The sequence below is a fragment of the Ambystoma mexicanum genome, chromosome 4q (assembly GCF_040938575.1).
Source record: "Ambystoma mexicanum isolate Mex_15411 chromosome 4q, UKY_AmexF1_1, whole genome shotgun sequence".
Lineage (NCBI taxonomy): Eukaryota > Metazoa > Chordata > Amphibia > Caudata > Ambystomatidae > Ambystoma > Ambystoma mexicanum.
Window position 1 is genome coordinate 527398883 of NC_090928.1, and position 15653 is coordinate 527414535.

At 37.7% G+C, this 15653-nt stretch overlaps 8 non-coding genes across 8 annotated transcripts; all 8 read right to left on the reverse strand.

The window, feature by feature from the left end:
* Positions 1-67: 67 nt before the first annotated feature.
* On the reverse strand, positions 68-140 carry TRNAK-CUU (transfer RNA lysine (anticodon CUU)). Its single transcript has one exon. It is a non-coding gene; the product is annotated as a tRNA-Lys (tRNA).
* Positions 141-572: 432 nt separating this feature from the next.
* Positions 573-645, reverse strand: TRNAK-CUU (transfer RNA lysine (anticodon CUU)). Its single transcript has one exon. It is a non-coding gene; the product is annotated as a tRNA-Lys (tRNA).
* A 525-nt stretch (positions 646-1170) lies between these two features.
* On the reverse strand, positions 1171-1243 carry TRNAK-CUU (transfer RNA lysine (anticodon CUU)). The gene has a single exon. It is a non-coding gene; the product is annotated as a tRNA-Lys (tRNA).
* Positions 1244-3338: 2095 nt separating this feature from the next.
* TRNAK-CUU (transfer RNA lysine (anticodon CUU)) lies at positions 3339-3411 on the reverse strand. Its single transcript has one exon. It is a non-coding gene; the product is annotated as a tRNA-Lys (tRNA).
* A 525-nt stretch (positions 3412-3936) lies between these two features.
* Positions 3937-4009, reverse strand: TRNAK-CUU (transfer RNA lysine (anticodon CUU)). Its single transcript has one exon. It is a non-coding gene; the product is annotated as a tRNA-Lys (tRNA).
* A 3105-nt stretch (positions 4010-7114) lies between these two features.
* TRNAK-CUU (transfer RNA lysine (anticodon CUU)) lies at positions 7115-7187 on the reverse strand. Its single transcript has one exon. It is a non-coding gene; the product is annotated as a tRNA-Lys (tRNA).
* Positions 7188-7619: 432 nt separating this feature from the next.
* TRNAK-CUU (transfer RNA lysine (anticodon CUU)) lies at positions 7620-7692 on the reverse strand. The gene has a single exon. It is a non-coding gene; the product is annotated as a tRNA-Lys (tRNA).
* A 525-nt stretch (positions 7693-8217) lies between these two features.
* Positions 8218-8290, reverse strand: TRNAK-CUU (transfer RNA lysine (anticodon CUU)). The gene has a single exon. It is a non-coding gene; the product is annotated as a tRNA-Lys (tRNA).
* Positions 8291-15653: the final 7363 nt, after the last annotated feature.

The following is a 15653-nucleotide window of genomic DNA, read 5'->3' on the forward strand; positions in this document are numbered from 1 at the left end:
AAATATTGCAAAGAGACTTTCAATTTCTATTTTTTTGGTCAAAAAGCACTAAAATTTTAGTTGTTTTTGCCCAACGTGGGGCTCGAACCCACGACCGTGAGATTAAGAGTCTCATGCTCTACCGACTGAGCTAGCCGGGCTCCTTTGGATGCCTATAGTTTTCTTCCCTATCCCTGCACTGCCGCTTTCCACAGATAGGATGCTGTGTAATCATAGGCTCTGGTGGAGTTTGGAAAGAAAATACACATCAGCCAGAGGCAGAAATAGTCTAAGAAAGTATCAAACACAATTACCAGTCAATATCAGAACGCATTGAAGAATATCAGGAAATAGCCGATTAAACCTGTGTGGAAAAAAGTCTTATTTGTGTTTTCTCCACTTTATTTTATAGTAAGATGATACATACTTTTTCTTTTACAGTGAATACATTAAGGTGTGGTATTGCCCCATTACACATCATCCAGACATGCATTCATATATTGCATGTTAACAATGAAAATATTGCAAATATTGTAAAGAGACTTTCAATTTCTATTTTTTTGGTCAAAAAGCACTAAAATTTTAGTTGTTTTCGCCCAACGTGGGGCTCGAACCCACGACCCTGAGATTAAGAGTCTCATGCTCTACCGACTGAGCTAGCCGGGCTCCTTTGCATGACTATAGTTTTCTTCCCTATCCCTGCACTGCCGTTTTCCACAGATAGGATGCTGTGTAATCATAGGCTCTGGTGGAGTTTGGAAAGAAAATACACATCAGCCAGAGGCAGAAATAGTCTAAGAAAGTATCAAACACAATTACCAGTCAATATCTGAACGCATTGAAGAATATCAGGAAATAGCCGATTAAACCTGTGTGGAAAAAAGTCTTATTTGTGTTTTCTCCACTTTATTTTATAGTAAGATGATACATACTTTTTCTTTTACAGTGAATACATTAAGGTGTGGTATTGCCCCATTACACATCATCCAGACATGCATTCATATATTGCATGTTAACAATGAAAATATTGCAAATATTGTAAAGAGACTTTCAATTTCTATTTTTTTGGTCAAAAAGCACGAAAATTTTAGTTGTTTTCGCCCAACTTTTTCTTCCCTATCCCTGCACTGCCGCTTTCCACAGATAGGATGTATTTTTTTGGTCAAAAAGCACTACAATTTTAGTTGTTTTCGCCCAACGTGGGGCTCGAACCCACGACCCTGAGATTAAGAGTCTCATGCTCTACCGACTGAGCTAGCCGGGCTCCTTTGGATGCCTATAGTTTTCTTCCCTATCCCTGCACTGCCGTTTTCCACAGAATGGATGTATTTTTTTGGTCAAAAAGCACTACAATTTTAGTTGTTTGAACCCACGACCCTGAGATTAAGAGTCTCATGCTCTACCGACTGAGCTAGCCGGGCTCCTTTGGATGCCTATAGTTTTCTTCCCTATCCCTGCACTGCCGCTTTCCACAGATAGGATGCTGTGTAATCATAGGCTCTGGTGGAGTTTGGAAAGAAAATACACATCAGCCATAGGCAGAAATAGTCTAAGAAAGTATCAAACACAATTACCAGTCAATATCAGAACGCATTGAAGAATATCAGGAAATAGCCGATTAAACCTGTGTGGAAAAAAGTCTTATTTGTGTTTTCTCCACTTTATTTTATAGTAAGATGATAGATACTTTTTCTTTTACAGTGAATACATTAAGGTGTGGTATTGCCCCATTACACATCATCCAGACATGCATTCATATATTGCATGTTAACAATGAAAATATTGCAAATATTGTAAAGAGACTTTCAATTTCTATTTTTTTGGTCAAAAAGCACTAAAATTTTAGTTGTTTTCGCCCAACGTGGGGCTCGAACCCACAACCCTGAGATTAAGAGTCTCATGCTCTACCGACTGAGCTAGCCGGGCTCCTTTGGATACCTATAGTTTTCTTTCCTATCCCTGCACTGCCGTTTTCCACAGATAGGATGCTGTGTAATCATAGGCTCTGGTGGAGTTTGGAAAGAAAATACACATCAGCCAGAGGCAGAAATAGTCTAAGAAAGTATCAAACACAATTACCAGTCAATATCAGAACGCATTGAAGAATATCAGGAAATAGCTGATTAAACCTGTGTGGAAAAAAGTCTTATTTGTGTTTTCTCCACTTTATTTTATAGTAAGATGATACATACTTTTTCTTTTACAGTGAATACATTAAGGTGTGGTATTGCCCCATTACACATCATCCAGACATGCATTCATATATTGCATGTTAACAATCAAAATATTGCAAATATTGTAAAGAGAATTTCAATTTCAATTTTTTTGGTCAAAAAGCATTAAAATTTTAGTTGTTTTCGCCCAACGTGGGGCTCGCACCCACGACCCTGAGATTAAGATTCTCATGCTCTACCTACTGAGCAAGCCGGGCTCCTTTGGATACCTATAGTTTTCTTCCCTATCCCTGCACTGCCGTTTTCCACAGATAGGATGCTGTGTAATCATAGGCTCTGGTGGAGTTTGGAAAGAAAATACACATCAGCCAGAGGCAGAAATAGTCTAAGAAAGTATCAAACACAATTACCAGTCAATATCAGAACGCATTGAAGAATATCAGGAAATAGCTGATTAAACCTGTGTGGAAAAAAGTCTTATTTGTGTTTTCTCCACTTTATTTTATAGTAAGATGATACATACTTTTTCTTTTACAGTGAATACATTAAGGTGTGGTATTGCCCCATTACACATCATCCAGACATGCATTCATATATTGCATGTTAACAATCAAAATATTGCAAAGAGACTTTCAATTTCTATTTTTTTGGTCAAAAAGCATTAAAATTTTAGTTGTTTTCGCCCAACGTGGGGCTCGCACCCACGACCCTGAGATTAAGAGTCTCATGCTCTACCGACTGAGCTAGCCGGGCTCCTTTGGATACCTATAGTTTTCTTCCCTATCCCTGCACTGCCGCTTTCCACAGATAGGATGCTGTGTAATCATAGGCTCTGGTGGAGTTTGGAAAGAAAATACACATCAGCCAGAGGCAGAAATAGTCTAAGAAAGTATCAAACACAATTACCAGTCAATATCAGAACGCATTGAAGAATATCAGGAAATAGCCGATTAAACCTGTGTGGAAAAAAGTCTTATTTGTGTTTTCTCCACTTTATTTTATAGTAAGATGATACATACTTTTTCTTTTACAGTGAATACATTAAGGTGTGGTATTGCCCCATTACACATCATCCAGACATGCATTCATATATTGCATGTTAACAATGAAAATATTGCAAATATTGTAAAGAGACTTTCAATTTCTATTTTTTTGGTCAAAAAGCACTAAAATTTTAGTTGTTTTCGCCCAACGTGGGGCTCGAACCCACGACCCTGAGATTAAGAGTCTCATGCTCTACCGACTGAGCTAGCCGGGCTCCTTTGCATGACTATAGTTTTCTTCCCTATCCCTGCACTGCCGTTTTCCACAGATAGGATGCTGTGTAATCATAGGCTCTGGTGGAGTTTGGAAAGAAAATACACATCAGCCAGAGGCAGAAATAGTCTAAGAAAGTATCAAACACAATTACCAGTCAATATCTGAACGCATTGAAGAATATCAGGAAATAGCCGATTAAACCTGTGTGGAAAAAAGTCTTATTTGTGTTTTCTCCACTTTATTTTATAGTAAGATGATACATACTTTTTCTTTTACAGTGAATACATTAAGGTGTGGTATTGCCCCATTACACATCATCCAGACATGCATTCATATATTGCATGTTAACAATGAAAATATTGCAAATATTGTAAAGAGACTTTCAATTTCTATTTTTTTGGTCAAAAAGCACGAAAATTTTAGTTGTTTTCGCCCAACTTTTTCTTCCCTATCCCTGCACTGCCGCTTTCCACAGATAGGATGTATTTTTTTGGTCAAAAAGCACTACAATTTTAGTTGTTTTCGCCCAACGTGGGGCTCGAACCCACGACCCTGAGATTAAGAGTCTCATGCTCTACCGACTGAGCTAGCCGGGCTCCTTTGGATGCCTATAGTTTTCTTCCCTATCCCTGCACTGCCGTTTTCCACAGAATGGATGTATTTTTTTGGTCAAAAAGCACTACAATTTTAGTTGTTTGAACCCACGACCCTGAGATTAAGAGTCTCATGCTCTACCGACTGAGCTAGCCGGGCTCCTTTGGATGCCTATAGTTTTCTTCCCTATCCCTGCACTGCCGCTTTCCACAGATAGGATGCTGTGTAATCATAGGCTCTGGTGGAGTTTGGAAAGAAAATACACATCAGCCATAGGCAGAAATAGTCTAAGAAAGTATCAAACACAATTACCAGTCAATATCAGAACGCATTGAAGAATATCAGGAAATAGCCGATTAAACCTGTGTGGAAAAAAGTCTTATTTGTGTTTTCTCCACTTTATTTTATAGTAAGATGATAGATACTTTTTCTTTTACAGTGAATACATTAAGGTGTGGTATTGCCCCATTACACATCATCCAGACATGCATTCATATATTGCATGTTAACAATGAAAATATTGCAAATATTGTAAAGAGACTTTCAATTTCTATTTTTTTGGTCAAAAAGCACTAAAATTTTAGTTGTTTTCGCCCAACGTGGGGCTCGAACCCACAACCCTGAGATTAAGAGTCTCATGCTCTACCGACTGAGCTAGCCGGGCTCCTTTGGATACCTATAGTTTTCTTTCCTATCCCTGCACTGCCGTTTTCCACAGATAGGATGCTGTGTAATCATAGGCTCTGGTGGAGTTTGGAAAGAAAATACACATCAGCCAGAGGCAGAAATAGTCTAAGAAAGTATCAAACACAATTACCAGTCAATATCAGAACGCATTGAAGAATATCAGGAAATAGCTGATTAAACCTGTGTGGAAAAAAGTCTTATTTGTGTTTTCTCCACTTTATTTTATAGTAAGATGATACATACTTTTTCTTTTACAGTGAATACATTAAGGTGTGGTATTGCCCCATTACACATCATCCAGACATGCATTCATATATTGCATGTTAACAATCAAAATATTGCAAATATTGTAAAGAGAATTTCAATTTCAATTTTTTTGGTCAAAAAGCATTAAAATTTTAGTTGTTTTCGCCCAACGTGGGGCTCGCACCCACGACCCTGAGATTAAGATTCTCATGCTCTACCTACTGAGCAAGCCGGGCTCCTTTGGATACCTATAGTTTTCTTCCCTATCCCTGCACTGCCGTTTTCCACAGATAGGATGCTGTGTAATCATAGGCTCTGGTGGAGTTTGGAAAGAAAATACACATCAGCCAGAGGCAGAAATAGTCTAAGAAAGTATCAAACACAATTACCAGTCAATATCAGAACGCATTGAAGAATATCAGGAAATAGCTGATTAAACCTGTGTGGAAAAAAGTCTTATTTGTGTTTTCTCCACTTTATTTTATAGTAAGATGATACATACTTTTTCTTTTACAGTGAATACATTAAGGTGTGGTATTGCCCCATTACACATCATCCAGACATGCATTCATATATTGCATGTTAACAATCAAAATATTGCAAATATTGTAAAGAGACTTTCAATTTCTATTTTTTTGGTCAAAAAGCATTAAAATTTTAGTTGTTTTCGCCCAACGTGGGGCTCGCACCCACGACCCTGAGATTAAGAGTCTCATGCTCTACCGACTGAGCTAGCCGGGCTCCTTTGGATACCTATAGTTTTCTTCCCTATCCCTGCACTGCCGTTTTCCACAGATAGGATGCTGTGTAATCATAGGCTCTGGTGGAGTTTGGAAAGAAAATACACATCAGCCAGAGGCAGAAATAGTCTAAGAAAGTATCAAACACAATTACCAGTCAATATCAGAACGCATTGAAGAATATCAGGAAATAGCCGATTAAACCTGTGTGGAAAAAAGTCTTATTTGAGTTTTCTCCACTTTATTTTATAGTAAGATGATACATACTTTTTCTTTTACAGTGAATACATTAAGGTGTGGTATTGCCCCATTACACATCATCCAGACATGCATTCATATATTGCATGTTAACAATCAAAATATTGCAAATATTGTAAAGAGACTTTCAATTTCTATTTTTTTGGTCAAAAAGCACTAAAATTTTAGTTGTTTTCGCCCAACGTGGGGCTCGAACCCACAACCCTGAGATTAAGAGTCTCATGCTCTACCGACTGAGCTAGCCGGGCTCCTTTGGATACCTATAGTTTTCTTTCCTATCCCTGCACTGCCGTTTTCCACAGATAGGATGCTGTGTAATCATAGGCTCTGGTGGAGTTTGGAAAGAAAATACACATCAACCAGAGGCAGAAATAGTCTAAGAAAGTATCAAACACAATTACCAGTCAATATCAGAACGCATTGAAGAATATCAGGAAATAGCTGATTAAACCTGTGTGGAAAAAAGTCTTATTTGTGTTTTCTCCACTTTATTTTATAGTAAGATGATACATACTTTTTCTTTTACAGTAAATACATTAAGGTGTGGTATTGCCCCATTACACATCATCCAGACATGCATTCATATATTGCATGTTAACAATCAAAATATTGCAAATATTGTAAAGAGAATTTCAATTTCTATTTTTTTGGTCAAAAAGCACTAAAATTTTAGTTGTTTTCACCCAACGTGGGTTTCGCACCCACGACCCTGAGATTAAGAGTCTCATGCTCTACCGACTGAGCTAGCCGGGCTCCTTTGGATGCTTATAGTTTTCTTCCCTATCCCTGCACTGCCGCTTTCCACAGATAGGATGCTGTGTAATCATAGGCTCTGGTGGAGTTTGGAAAGAAAATACACATCAGCCAGAGGCAGAAATAGTCTAAGAAAGTATCAAACACAATTACCAGTCAATATCAGAACGCATTGAAGAATATCAGGAAATAGCCGATTAAACCTGTGTGGAAAAAAGTCTTATTTGTGTTTTCTCCACTTTATTTTATAGTAAGATGATGCATACTTTTTCTTTTACAGTGAATACATTAAGGTATGGTATTGCCCCATTACACATCATCCAGACATGCATTCATATATTGCATGTTAACAATGAAAATATTGCAAAGAGACTTTCAATTTCTATTTTTTTGGTCAAAAAGCACTAAAATTTTAGTTGTTTTTGCCCAACGTGGGGCTCGAACCCACGACCGTGAGATTAAGAGTCTCATGCTCTACCGACTGAGCTAGCCGGGCTCCTTTGGATGCCTATAGTTTTCTTCCCTATCCCTGCACTGCCGCTTTCCACAGATAGGATGCTGTGTAATCATAGGCTCTGGTGGAGTTTGGAAAGAAAATACACATCAGCCAGAGGCAGAAATAGTCTAAGAAAGTATCAAACACAATTACCAGTCAATATCAGAACGCATTGAAGAATATCAGGAAATAGCCGATTAAACCTGTGTGGAAAAAAGTCTTATTTGTGTTTTCTCCACTTTATTTTATAGTAAGATGATACATACTTTTTCTTTTACAGTGAATACATTAAGGTGTGGTATTGCCCCATTACACATCATCCAGACATGCATTCATATATTGCATGTTAACAATGAAAATATTGCAAATATTGTAAAGAGACTTTCAATTTCTATTTTTTTGGTCAAAAAGCACTAAAATTTTAGTTGTTTTCGCCCAACGTGGGGCTCGAACCCACGACCCTGAGATTAAGAGTCTCATGCTCTACCGACTGAGCTAGCCGGGCTCCTTTGCATGACTATAGTTTTCTTCCCTATCCCTGCACTGCCGTTTTCCACAGATAGGATGCTGTGTAATCATAGGCTCTGGTGGAGTTTGGAAAGAAAATACACATCAGCCAGAGGCAGAAATAGTCTAAGAAAGTATCAAACACAATTACCAGTCAATATCTGAACGCATTGAAGAATATCAGGAAATAGCCGATTAAACCTGTGTGGAAAAAAGTCTTATTTGTGTTTTCTCCACTTTATTTTATAGTAAGATGATACATACTTTTTCTTTTACAGTGAATACATTAAGGTGTGGTATTGCCCCATTACACATCATCCAGACATGCATTCATATATTGCATGTTAACAATGAAAATATTGCAAATATTGTAAAGAGACTTTCAATTTCTATTTTTTTGGTCAAAAAGCACGAAAATTTTAGTTGTTTTCGCCCAACGTTTTCTTCCCTATCCCTGCACTGCCGCTTTCCACAGATAGGATGTATTTTTTTGGTCAAAAAGCACTACAATTTTAGTTGTTTTCGCCCAACGTGGGGCTCGAACCCACGACCCTGAGATTAAGAGTCTCATGCTCTACCGACTGAGCTAGCCGGGCTCCTTTGGATGCCTATAGTTTTCTTCCCTATCCCTGCACTGCCGTTTTCCACAGAATGGATGTATTTTTTTGGTCAAAAAGCACTACAATTTTAGTTGTTTTCGCCTAACGTGGGGCTCGAACCCACGACCCTGAGATTAAGAGTCTCATGCTCTACCGACTGAGCTAGCCGGGCTCCTTTGGATGCCTATAGTTTTCTTCCCTATCCCTGCACTGCCGCTTTCCACAGATAGGATGCTGTGTAATCATAGGCTCTGGTGGAGTTTGGAAAGAAAATACACATCAGCCATAGGCAGAAATAGTCTAAGAAAGTATCAAACACAATTACCAGTCAATATCAGAACGCATTGAAGAATATCAGGAAATAGCCGATTAAACATGTGTGGAAAAAAGTCTTATTTGTGTTTTCTCCACTTTATTTTATAGTAAGATGATAGATACTTTTTCTTTTACAGTGAATACATTAAGGTGTGGTATTGCCCCATTACACATCATCCAGACATGCATTCATATATTGCATGTTAACAATGAAAATATTGCAAATATTGTAAAGAGACTTTCAATTTCTATTTTTTTGGTCAAAAAGCACTAAAATTTTAGTTGTTTTCGCCCAACGTGGGGCTCGAACCCACAACCCTGAGATTAAGAGTCTCATGCTCTACCGACTGAGCTAGCCGGGCTCCTTTGGATACCTATAGTTTTCTTTCCTATCCCTGCACTGCCGTTTTCCACAGATAGGATGCTGTGTAATCATAGGCTCTGGTGGAGTTTGGAAAGAAAATACACATCAGCCAGAGGCAGAAATAGTCTAAGAAAGTATCAAACACAATTACCAGTCAATATCAGAACGCATTGAAGAATATCAGGAAATAGCTGATTAAACCTGTGTGGAAAAAAGTCTTATTTGTGTTTTCTCCACTTTATTTTATAGTAAGATGATACATACTTTTTCTTTTACAGTGAATACATTAAGGTGTGGTATTGCCCCATTACACATCATCCAGACATGCATTCATATATTGCATGTTAACAATCAAAATATTGCAAATATTGTAAAGAGAATTTCAATTTCTATTTTTTTGGTCAAAAAGCATTAAAATTTTAGTTGTTTTCGCCCAACGTGGGGCTCGCACCCACGACCCTGAGATTAAGATTCTCATGCTCTACCTACTGAGCAAGCCGGGCTCCTTTGGATACCTATAGTTTTCTTCCCTATCCCTGCACTGCCGTTTTCCACAGATAGGATGCTGTGTAATCATAGGCTCTGGTGGAGTTTGGAAAGAAAATACACATCAGCCAGAGGCAGAAATAGTCTAAGAAAGTATCAAACACAATTACCAGTCAATATCAGAACGCATTGAAGAATATCAGGAAATAGCTGATTAAACCTGTGTGGAAAAAAGTCTTATTTGTGTTTTCTCCACTTTATTTTATAGTAAGATGATACATACTTTTTCTTTTACAGTGAATACATTAAGGTGTGGTATTGCCCCATTACACATCATCCAGACATGCATTCATATATTGCATGTTAACAATCAAAATATTGCAAATATTGTAAAGAGACTTTCAATTTCTATTTTTTTGGTCAAAAAGCATTAAAATTTTAGTTGTTTTCGCCCAACGTGGGGCTCGCACCCACGACCCTGAGATTAAGAGTCTCATGCTCTACCGACTGAGCTAGCCGGGCTCCTTTGGATACCTATAGTTTTCTTCCCTATCCCTGCACTGCCGTTTTCCACAGATAGGATGCTGTGTAATCATAGGCTCTGGTGGAGTTTGGAAAGAAAATACACATCAGCCAGAGGCAGAAATAGTCTAAGAAAGTATCAAACACAATTACCAGTCAATATCAGAACGCATTGAAGAATATCAGGAAATAGCCGATTAAACCTGTGTGGAAAAAAGTCTTATTTGAGTTTTCTCCACTTTATTTTATAGTAAGATGATACATACTTTTTCTTTTACAGTGAATACATTAAGGTGTGGTATTGCCCCATTACACATCATCCAGACATGCATTCATATATTGCATGTTAACAATCAAAATATTGCAAATATTGTAAAGAGACTTTCAATTTCTATTTTTTTGGTCAAAAAGCACTAAAATTTTAGTTGTTTTCGCCCAACGTGGGGCTCGAACCCACAACCCTGAGATTAAGAGTCTCATGCTCTACCGACTGAGCTAGCCGGGCTCCTTTGGATACCTATAGTTTTCTTTCCTATCCCTGCACTGCCGTTTTCCACAGATAGGATGCTGTGTAATCATAGGCTCTGGTGGAGTTTGGAAAGAAAATACACATCAACCAGAGGCAGAAATAGTCTAAGAAAGTATCAAACACAATTACCAGTCAATATCAGAACGCATTGAAGAATATCAGGAAATAGCTGATTAAACCTGTGTGGAAAAAAGTCTTATTTGTGTTTTCTCCACTTTATTTTATAGTAAGATGATACATACTTTTTCTTTTACAGTAAATACATTAAGGTGTGGTATTGCCCCATTACACATAATCCAGACATGCATTCATATATTGCATGTTAACAATCAAAATATTGCAAATATTGTAAAGAGAATTTCAATTTCTATTTTTTTGGTCAAAAAGCATTAAAATTTTAGTTGTTTTCGCCCAACGTGGGGCTCGCACCCACGACCCTGAGATTAAGATTCTCATGCTCTACCTACTGAGCAAGCCGGGCTCCTTTGGATACCTATAGTTTTCTTCCCTATCCCTGCACTGCCGTTTTCCACAGATAGGATGCTGTGTAATCATAGGCTCTGGTGGAGTTTGGAAAGAAAATACACATCAGCCAGAGGCAGAAATAGTCTAAGAAAGTATCAAACACAATTACCAGTCAATATCAGAACGCATTGAAGAATATCAGGAAATAGCTGATTAAACCTGTGTGGAAAAAAGTCTTATTTGTGTTTTCTCCACTTTATTTTATAGTAAGATGATACATACTTTTTCTTTTACAGTGAATACATTAAGGTGTGGTATTGCCCCATTACACATCATCCAGACATGCATTCATATATTGCATGTTAACAATCAAAATATTGCAAATATTGTAAAGAGAATTTCAATTTCTATTTTTTTGGTCAAAAAGCATTAAAATTTTAGTTGTTTTCGCCCAACGTGGGGCTCGCACCCACGACCCTGAGATTAAGATTCTCATGCTCTACCTACTGAGCAAGCCGGGCTCCTTTGGATACCTATAGTTTTCTTCCCTATCCCTGCACTGCCGTTTTCCACAGATAGGATGCTGTGTAATCATAGGCTCTGGTGGAGTTTGGAAAGAAAATACACATCAGCCAGAGGCAGAAATAGTCTAAGAAAGTATCAAACACAATTACCAGTCAATATCAGAACGCATTGAAGAATATCAGGAAATAGCTGATTAAACCTGTGTGGAAAAAAGTCTTATTTGTGTTTTCTCCACTTTATTTTATAGTAAGATGATACATACTTTTTCTTTTACAGTGAATACATTAAGGTGTGGTATTGCCCCATTACACATCATCCAGACATGCATTCATATATTGCATGTTAACAATCAAAATATTGCAAATATTGTAAAGAGACTTTCAATTTCTATTTTTTTGGTCAAAAAGCATTAAAATTTTAGTTGTTTTCGCCCAACTTGGGGCTCGCACCCACGACCCTGAGATTAAGAGTCTCACGCTCTACCGACTGAGCTAGCCGGGCTCCTTTGGATGCCTATAGTTTTCTTCCCTATCCCTGCACTGCCGTTTTCCACAGAATGGATGTATTTTTTTGGTCAAAAAGCACTACAATTTTAGTTGTTTTCGCCTAACGTGGGGCTCGAACCCACGACCCTGAGATTAAGAATCTCATGCTCTACCGACTGAGCTAGCCGGGCTCCTTTGGATGCCTATAGTTTTCTTCCCTATCCCTGCACTGCCGCTTTCCACAGATAGGATGCTGTGTAATCATAGGCTCTGGTGGAGTTTGGAAAGAAAATACACATCAGCCAGAGGCAGAAATAGTCTAAGAAAGTATCAAACACAATTACCAGTCAATATCAGAACGCATTGAAGAATATCAGGAAATAGCCGATTAAACATGTGTGGAAAAAAGTCTTATTTGTGTTTTCTCCACTTTATTTTATAGTAAGATGATAGATACTTTTTCTTTTACAGTGAATACATTAAGGTGTGGTATTGCCCCATTACACATCATCCAGACATGCATTCATATATTGCATGTTAACAATGAAAATATTGCAAATATTGTAAAGAGACTTTCAATTTCTATTTTTTTGGTCAAAAAGCACTAAAACTTTAGTTGTTTTCGCCCAACGTGGGGCTCGAACCCACAACCCTGAGATTAAGAGTCTCATGCTCTACCGACTGAGCTAGCCGGGCTCCTTTGGATACCTATAGTTTTCTTTCCTATCCCTGCACTGCCGTTTTCCACAGATAGGATGCTGTGTAATCATAGGCTCTGGTGGAGTTTGGAAAGAAAATACACATCAGCCAGAGGCAGAAATAGTCTAAGAAAGTATCAAACACAATTACCAGTCAATATCAGAACGCATTGAAGAATATCAGGAAATAGCTGATTAAACCTGTGTGGAAAAAAGTCTTATTTGTGTTTTCTCCACTTTATTTTATAGTAAGATGATACATACTTTTTCTTTTACAGTGAATACATTAAGGTGTGGTATTGCCCCATTACACATCATCCAGACATGCATTCATATATTGCATGTTAACAATCAAAATATTGCAAATATTGTAAAGAGAATTTCAATTTCTATTTTTTTGGTCAAAAAGCATTAAAATTTTAGTTGTTTTCGCCCAACGTGGGGCTCGCACCCACGACCCTGAGATTAAGATTCTCATGCTCTACCTACTGAGCAAGCCGGGCTCCTTTGGATACCTATAGTTTTCTTCCCTATCCCTGCACTGCCGTTTTCCACAGATAGGATGCTGTGTAATCATAGGCTCTGGTGGAGTTTGGAAAGAAAATACACATCAGCCAGAGGCAGAAATAGTCTAAGAAAGTATCAAACACAATTACCAGTCAATATCAGAACGCATTGAAGAATATCAGGAAATAGCTGATTAAACCTGTGTGGAAAAAAGTCTTATTTGTGTTTTCTCCACTTTATTTTATAGTAAGATGATACATACTTTTTCTTTTACAGTGAATACATTAAGGTGTGGTATTGCCCCATTACACATCATCCAGACATGCATTCATATATTGCATGTTAACAATCAAAATATTGCAAATATTGTAAAGAGACTTTCAATTTCTATTTTTTTGGTCAAAAAGCATTAAAATTTTAGTTGTTTTCGCCCAACGTGGGGCTCGCACCCACGACCCTGAGATTAAGAGTCTCATGCTCTACCGACTGAGCTAGCCGGGCTCCTTTGGATACCTATAGTTTTCTTCCCTATCCCTGCACTGCCGTTTTCCACAGATAGGATGCTGTGTAATCATAGGCTCTGGTGGAGTTTGGAAAGAAAATACACATCAGCCAGAGGCAGAAATAGTCTAAGAAAGTATCAAACACAATTACCAGTCAATATCAGAACGCATTGAAGAATATCAGGAAATAGCCGATTAAACCTGTGTGGAAAAAAGTCTTATTTGAGTTTTCTCCACTTTATTTTATAGTAAGATGATACATACTTTTTCTTTTACAGTGAATACATTAAGGTGTGGTATTGCCCCATTACACATCATCCAGACATGCATTCATATATTGCATGTTAACAATGAAAATATTGCAAATATTGTAAAGAGACTTTCAATTTCTATTTTTTTGGTCAAAAAGCACTAAAATTTTAGTTGTTTTCGCCCAACGTGGGGCTCGAACCCACAACCCTGAGATTAAGAGTCTCATGCTCTACCGACTGAGCTAGCCGGGCTCCTTTGGATACCTATAGTTTTCTTTCCTATCCCTGCACTGCCGTTTTCCACAGATAGGATGCTGTGTAATCATAGGCTCTGGTGGAGTTTGGAAAGAAAATACACATCAACCAGAGGCAGAAATAGTCTAAGAAAGTATCAAACACAATTACCAGTCAATATCAGAACGCATTGAAGAATATCAGGAAATAGCTGATTAAACCTGTGTGGAAAAAAGTCTTATTTGTGTTTTCTCCACTTTATTTTATAGTAAGATGATACATACTTTTTCTTTTACAGTGAATACATTAAGGTGTGGTATTGCCCCATTACACATCATCCAGACATGCATTCATATATTGCATGTTAACAATCAAAATATTGCAAATATTGTAAAGAGAATTTCAATTTCTATTTTTTTGGTCAAAAAGCATTAAAATTTTAGTTGTTTTCGCCCAACGTGGGGCTCGCACCCACGACCCTGAGATTAAGATTCTCATGCTCTACCTACTGAGCAAGCCGGGCTCCTTTGGATACCTATAGTTTTCTTCCCTATCCCTGCACTGCCGTTTTCCACAGATAGGATGCTGTGTAATCATAGGCTCTGGTGGAGTTTGGAAAGAAAATACACATCAGCCAGAGGCAGAAATAGTCTAAGAAAGTATCAAACACAATTACCAGTCAATATCAGAACGCATTGAAGAATATCAGGAAATAGCTGATTAAACCTGTGTGGAAAAAAGTCTTATTTGTGTTTTCTCCACTTTATTTTATAGTAAGATGATACATACTTTTTCTTTTACAGTGAATACATTAAGGTGTGGTATTGCCCCATTACACATCATCCAGACATGCATTCATATATTGCATGTTAACAATCAAAATATTGCAAATATTGTAAAGAGAATTTCAATTTCTATTTTTTTGGTCAAAAAGCATTAAAATTTTAGTTGTTTTCGCCCAACGTGGGGCTCGCACCCACGACCCTGAGATTAAGATTCTCATGCTCTACCTACTGAGCAAGCCGGGCTCCTTTGGATACCTATAGTTTTCTTCCCTATCCCTGCACTGCCGTTTTCCACAGATAGGATGCTGTGTAATCATAGGCTCTGGTGGAGTTTGGAAAGAAAATACACATCAGCCAGAGGCAGAAATAGTCTAAGAAAGTATCAAACACAATTACCAGTCAATATCAGAACGCATTGAAGAATATCAGGAAATAGCTGATTAAACCTGTGTGGAAAAAAGTCTTATTTGTGTTTTCTCCACTTTATTTTATAGTAAGATGATACATACTTTTTCTTTTACAGTGAATACATTAAGGTGTGGTATTGCCCCATTACACATCATCCAGACATGCATTCATATATTGCATGTTAACAATCAAAATATTGCAAATATTGTAAAGAGACTTTCAATTTCTATTTTTTTGGTCAAAAAGCATTAAAATTTTAGTTGTTTTCGCCCAACTTGGGGCT